At 44.2% G+C, this 6,617-nt stretch overlaps 1 pseudogene; it reads right to left on the bottom strand.

Annotated features, from left to right (window-relative positions):
* Positions 1 to 1,286: 1,286 nt before the first annotated feature.
* Positions 1,287 to 3,115, bottom strand: LOC118021259 (annotated as a pseudogene).
* Between the last annotated feature and the right edge of the window lie 3,502 nt (positions 3,116 to 6,617).

Consider the following 6,617-nt stretch of genomic DNA (forward strand, 5'->3'; position numbering starts at 1 on the left):
CCCCCACATACAATTTGGAATATCAATTATATACAACAAATGTACTCAAGTTTATAATGTTCCAAAACCTTAACTACTAGAAAACCATCTCCCACAAAAAAGGCCTATAATTGGTTTAATTGCACCCTGGGAATACTGTCTGCCAAAAACATAAGATAAAATAAATAAAATAAAATAAAATAAAAAAACTAGTGTCCCAGAAAGGGGATATCAGAAGTGAAATATAGGGTTTGGGGGTCTGGGCTCAAGTGGTTTAAGGCAGTTTCTTCTGTTATTCCTCCTTTAAACTCCTCACTTCACTTTAACATGCAACATGGCAAACAACAATACCAAAGATCTTATAAAAATATTGCCGCTTTCAGTAAATTATGAGCTGCACAGATACCACCAAAGAAGAAAGCAATCCCTTGGGGTGTAGTCAAACTCATTGGCAAACACCAGAGTGGATCTCTGCAAGCACCAAATGTGCTCAGAAAGTTTCCCCAAAGAATGGTTGTGTTGTATCTCAATAATCCAGTTGAGGAGGTGGTTTAGACAATGGGATGCAGAACAATAAATTCCCCACATATACCAGAGTAAGAAAATTAACCTAAAAAATGTTTTAAAGATTAAATACTTGATCTCTTAACAGATGAATACAAAATAATTAAATTGGTATTCATTTAAAAATACACAAACTGGGGCGCCTGGGTGGCTCAGTCGGTTAAGCGGCTGCCTTCGGCTCAGGTCATGATCCTGGAGTCCTGGGATCGAGCCCCACGTCGGGCTCCCTGCTCGGCGGGGAGTCTGCTTCTCCCTCTCCCTCTGGCTGCCTCTCTGCCTACTTGTGCTCTCTGTCGAATAAATAAATAAAATCTTTAAAAAAAAATACACAAACTGTACCCTTTATACTAAAGTGCATTCAGTCATAATGTTTAGGTCCCTAAACCCCTTCTGCATGTTCCCTAATTCCATAATTGAATTTTTAGTGTAACAATGTGCTACTGAACATCTATTTTTGTATTGCCTTTTGGGAATACAGCGGAATCTAGACTGTATCAGCTGGCAAAATCCCTCCTCACCAGAAGACCGCAAAGCACCTTATGTATATCATCATGGCTAAAATAGAGGACTGAAGTAATATTATCTCTAGCAGTTAGAACTGGTTCACATAAGCTGCAGGATGGGATTGTTGTGAAGCAAGAACTCTTCCAAAATTACTCCCACGCACATTACAGTTTATGCTGATGTCTGTGTACGTGCATCACTGTGAGAAAGGGCAGGGGCTCACTAACACGAACACCGATTTAACGCCGCACACCATGTGCAGTTTGTCGTTCCTCATCCTCATCCTCATCATAGTATCAAGTTCTCTTTATCTGTTCCTCCACACACAGCTCTTCGACTACTTCTCCCTCCCAGAATCCCACATCCTGGGATTTCTGACTCTTGGTAGTGAATCTTTTGCAAAGCTGGACCAATTTGTAGACTTGGGTTCTAGTGGAGAGTGCTGTTTGAGGTTTCTGTCATCTCCATCTAAGTCTGCACCATTTTCTAGAAGATTCTCACTCCCCATCTCAAAACCACGATCTCCCTTCCTTTTCCTCCCTGTCTCCCCTCCTCCGGATTCCTGGTTTTGCCAGGTTGTTTTTCATACACTACCATTCTTTTCAGAGGTATTGGCATTTTCCACTTGTTTCCTTTCTGCTGTCATTCCTCCTGTAAACTCCTCACTCCGCTCTGACATGCTCCAGCCTTTCCTTATGGGGGAGGACAAGATTTTGGGGGCTCTTGACTGAAACGGTTTGAAATGAAGCTGCTACAGGGAATGGGCAGCCTCTTCCTTTCAGCAAAGAAGATCGTCTTAGCTTTTTCACATCCAGATCTACGTCCTCGGGAGCTTCAGGCTTGCTGATTTCATCCTCAGGAGGCCACTTGGGCTTGGATACTTTGATCCCTTCCTCCAAGGTCCCTCCTGAACTACCAAGTTCTGGGGGGCGGTGGGGGGCAGCGACCAGGCGATCCTCAGCTTCTTGGTTTCAGCTGGTTAGTCTTTCTCTGGCTGAGAGGAGGCCTTGGCTTCCATACTTGCGGTCAGCACACCCACCTTAGCAATCTTCTAGCCCTGGGCTCTGAGGAATCTCTCCCTGCATTTGGAAGCTGGGCTGGTCTCTCCAAAGTCCCTTCCTTTTCAGTTTTGCTTGCCCACAGATCCTTGTGTGGTCTATGCCCAAAGCCTTCATCATAGTTGCCTTTAGCTTTGAAGAGTTGGTTGAAGTGAGGCTTGCGGTAGATTCTCCCATGTAAAGGCGCATATGTTCCTAGACTAAGTCGGCTGTTGCAGTGGGGGCAACAGAAGCAGCTGACATGAACCACCTGCTGGTTGGCCAAGACACGCTCCATCGGGTAGACTGTCTTCTGACCTTGCACACAAGTCTCTCTTGCAGGTGCCTGAAACTTCTTCACTGCTTTGGGAGGAGAGCTCTCAGGGAGGCTGGAGGCTCTGGCATCTGGATTTAGTGGCTTGGGATGGACAGGCTGCTGGACCTCACTTTTGGCCTGGGAATTCCAGAGTCATCCTCAGCAGGGGCGGAATGGACTGCCAGGCTATTCTCAGTGGCAGACACCTTTTCTCCAACCTGATGGGAGATGCAGACCTCAGGATCTGGGGGCATGTTCTCCTTTTGTTCCAATTTATGAGTTTTGATTTCACCACCGTTGGCTCTCAAGTCATTTGTAGAGTTGGCAGAACCGCTCTGCTTGGACCCAGCTGCCTGGTGCTTGGCCATTCGATCCTTGATGGAGATTTCTGACAGGTGTTGTAAGTCCAGATTTCACCTGCTCTTGCTTTTCTCTGCGTTGAATGTGGAAGAGACAACTGACCTGGGCCTATCTCCACATCATCCAGAGAAGAGCTGTTTTCAGAGATCCTCTTTCCACCTGCCCTGCGGCTGTGGGCCCGAAGAATCTGCTTGGTTGGAGTTAGTTCACGCTCCTCAAACATCATCTTAAGGCTGTTCAGTGGAACATTGTGTTTCTCTATTTTGTTTGCTCCTTCTGTGTTTTCACTGATTTCGGATTTTCCTACTTCATACCTGGATTCTCCTAGACAAGTTTCCATTTTTTTACTTTCTTTCGCGTGGTCTTTAAGACGCTCACTGCCCTCAAGACAGGGATACGGACACTGAGCAAGGGCTTCAGGAGGTCGTCTGAGCCTAGGTCTGGGGTGGACTCATTCCTCGCGGTCAGCTTCGGCCTCAGAGACAGAGCTTCTCACCTCTTCACCGGGAGGATGGCTGCCTCCGAGTCTGACCTCAGCGCTGCTGATCACAGGGAGTCTGTGTAAGACTCTGTTCCCAGGGCTGGGTTCTCCCACTTCTTCTTTACCACGCTCAGGATCCCCCTCCTGAAGGGCTGGGCGAGATTTTCAGTGTTCTAGAAGAATAAGAAGTAAGGTGCGGGGCGCCTGGGTGGCTCAGTCAGTTAAGCATCTGCATTCAGCTCAGGTCATGATTCTGGGGTCCTGGGATCGAGCCCCGCATCGGGCTCCTTGATCAGCGGGAAGCCTGCTTCTCCCTCTCCCACTCCCCTGCTTGTGTTCCCTCTCTTGCTGTCTCTCTCTGTCAAATAAATAAAATAAAATCTTTAAAAAAAAAAGAAGGTGCTAGTTATAACTTGCCTGTTGAAACATTTAAACATGTTGTTCTTTGTTTTTTTTGTTTGTTTTTCTTTTTAAGATTTTATTTATTTGAGAGAGAGAGAGAGAGAGCAGGAGCAGGCGGGAGAGGGAGAGGCAGACCCCCACTGTGCAGGGAGCCTGACACAGAGCTCGACCTCAGGACCCTGAGATCATGACTTGAGCCGAAGGCAGACACTTAACCAACAGAGCCAGCCTGCACCCCAAACATGTTCTTTGTAACATGAAAATTAAAACTCTAAGCTGCTCCTGGTCCCCTGGTATTTCAGAGAGCTATGAACAGTTACAGCCCTGCCACATGGAGAAAGCATCCACCCCGGGAGAGGAATTTTATCTTAATTTAGAAAAGAATAGTAAGCCCATTTATGTTATATTTTTATAGAAACAACTCTATTTTCCAAGACAAAAAAAAAAGTGAGAAGGATGACACTGTTTTACATGTTGGCAAGTCTCTTTGATGTCTGATCTAATAGAAGATTAAATTCTCATATTTGCTCTTTGCATTCAGTCTGTTTCAATGTGTTGTTTGTTTAAAGATGACAGAGACGATCTGGCCTTAAGTAGAAATGTAGTTGGAGGGCGCCTGGGTGGCTCAGTTGGTTAAGCGACTGCCTTCGGCTCAGGTCATGATCCTGGAGTCCCTGGATCGAGTCCTGCATTGGGCTTCCTGCTTGGCAGGGAGTCTGCTTCTCCCTCTGACCCTCCCGACCATCCCCCCTCTCATGCTCTCTCTCTCTCAGTCTCTCTCTCTCAAATAAATAAATAAAATCTTTAAAAAAAAAAAAAAAGAAATGTAGTTGGAAAACAGGGATGTCACCTGTTAGAATGTTTAAAATTTGAATATTTAAAGTTAAAAGACTGACCATACCAAATGTTACTGAGAATGCAGAGCATCAGAGTTCTCATACTCCTGCTGGAGAGACTGTAAACAGATACAGCCACTCTGGAAAACAATTTTGTGGTTACTTGAAAGTTAAACAGAACCTACCCTATGACCCACTGATCCTACTCCTATGTATTTACCAAAGAGAAATGAAAGCACATGTACATACAAAGTCTTTTTTTTTTTTTAAGATTTATTTATTTATTTGAGAGAGCGAGAATGAGAGAGAGAGTACATGAGAGGGGGGAGGGTCAGAGGGAGAAGCAGGCTCCTCGCTGAGCAGGGAGCCTGATGCGGGACTCAATCCCGGGACTCCAGGATCATGACCTGAGCCGAAGGCAGTTGCTTAACCAACTGAGCCACCCAGGCGCCCACATACAAAGTCTTTTACACAAATGTTCATAGCAGCCTTATTTGTAAAAGCTAAAAAATGGAAACAACCCAAGCATCCATCTACAAGTGAATGGATGTACAAATTGTGAAGTGTCCATGCAATACAATTCTACTCGGCAACAAAAAGGAATGAACTATTGATACATGCAACAACATTATGAGTTTCAAAATAATTATGCTGAGGGAATGAAACCAGACCTAAAAAGAACACATATGAGAGTGAAATAAGTCAAACAGAGAAAGACATGTATCATATGATCTCACTGATATGAGGAATTCTTAATTGCAGGAAACAAACTGAGGGTTGCTGGAGTGGGGGGTGGGGTGGGAGGGATGGGGTGACTGGGTGATAGACACTGGGGAGGGTATGTGCTCTGGTAAGCGCTGTGAATTGTGTAAGACTGTTGAATCTCAGATCTGTACCTCTGAAACAAATAATGCAATATATGTTAAGAAAAAAAAAGAAGAAGAAGAAGGTAGCGGGAGGGGAAGAATGAAGCGGGGGAAATCAGAGGGGTAGACGAACCATGAGAGATGATGGACTCTGAAAAACAAACTGAGGGTTCTAGAGGGGAGGGGGGTGGGAGGATGGGTTAGCCTGGTGATGGGTATTAAAGAGGGCACATTCTGCATGGAGCACTGGGTGTTATGCACAAACAATGAATCATGGAACACTTCATCTAAAACTAATGATGTAATGTATGGGGATTAACATAAGAATAAAAAAAAAGAACACATATGATTCCATTTTTTAAAAAGATTTGTCTATTTATTTGAGAGAGAGCAAGAGCTGGGTGGGGAGGCAGAGGGAGAGAGAGTCAAGCGGATTCCGTGCTGAGTGCAAAGCCTGACGCAGGCCTCAAGCTCACCATCCTGAGATCACTACCTGAGCTAAAATCAAGAGTCAGATGCTTGACTGAGCCACCCAGGCACCCCTGTATGATTCCATTTTTAAGAAGTTTTAGAAAATGCAGACGAATCTATAGGAAGTAGATCAGTGGTTGCTTGGGGATGGGAGTCTGTGGGGACATTGGAAGGGCAGGGTTACCAAGGGGGCATGAGGAAACTCGGGGTGATGGCAATCTTGATTGTGGTGATAATTTCTCAGGTGAATAATATGTCAGAAATTATCTAATTGTACACTTGAACATGTACTTGTATGTCAACTTTACCTTAATAAAGCTGTTCAAAAATAAATGGTATTTTTAAAAAAGAAAAAAAATCAATCAGATATACACAACAGATCTTGTTTAGATCCTGTTTCAAATCATTTGTAAAAAGATGCTTGAGAGGGGTGCCTGGGTGGCTCAGTCAGTTAAGTGTCCAACTCTTGATTTTGGCTCAGGTCATGATCTCAGGATGGTGAGATTGAGGCTGGCATAAGGCTCTAAACTGGGTGTGGAGCCTGCTTGAGATTCTCTCTCTCCCTCTGCCCCTTCCCCCCCTTAAAAAAAAGATGCTTGAGACATTGGAGAACATTTGAATACTGACTAGATATTAGATTATGTTAAGGAATTACTATTTTTTCAGTGTGATAATGGGACTGTTATGTTAAAAAGTGTCTTATCTTTTATAGATACATACTGAAGTATTTATGGATGAAATTATATGATGTCTGGGATTTACTGAGTTGGAGGAATGATGGGTATGTATGAAACAAAGTTA

Source organism: Mirounga leonina, unplaced genomic scaffold (assembly GCF_011800145.1).
Source record: "Mirounga leonina isolate KUSES-001 unplaced genomic scaffold, KU_Mleo_1.0 Mir_174, whole genome shotgun sequence".
NCBI lineage: Eukaryota > Metazoa > Chordata > Mammalia > Carnivora > Phocidae > Mirounga > Mirounga leonina.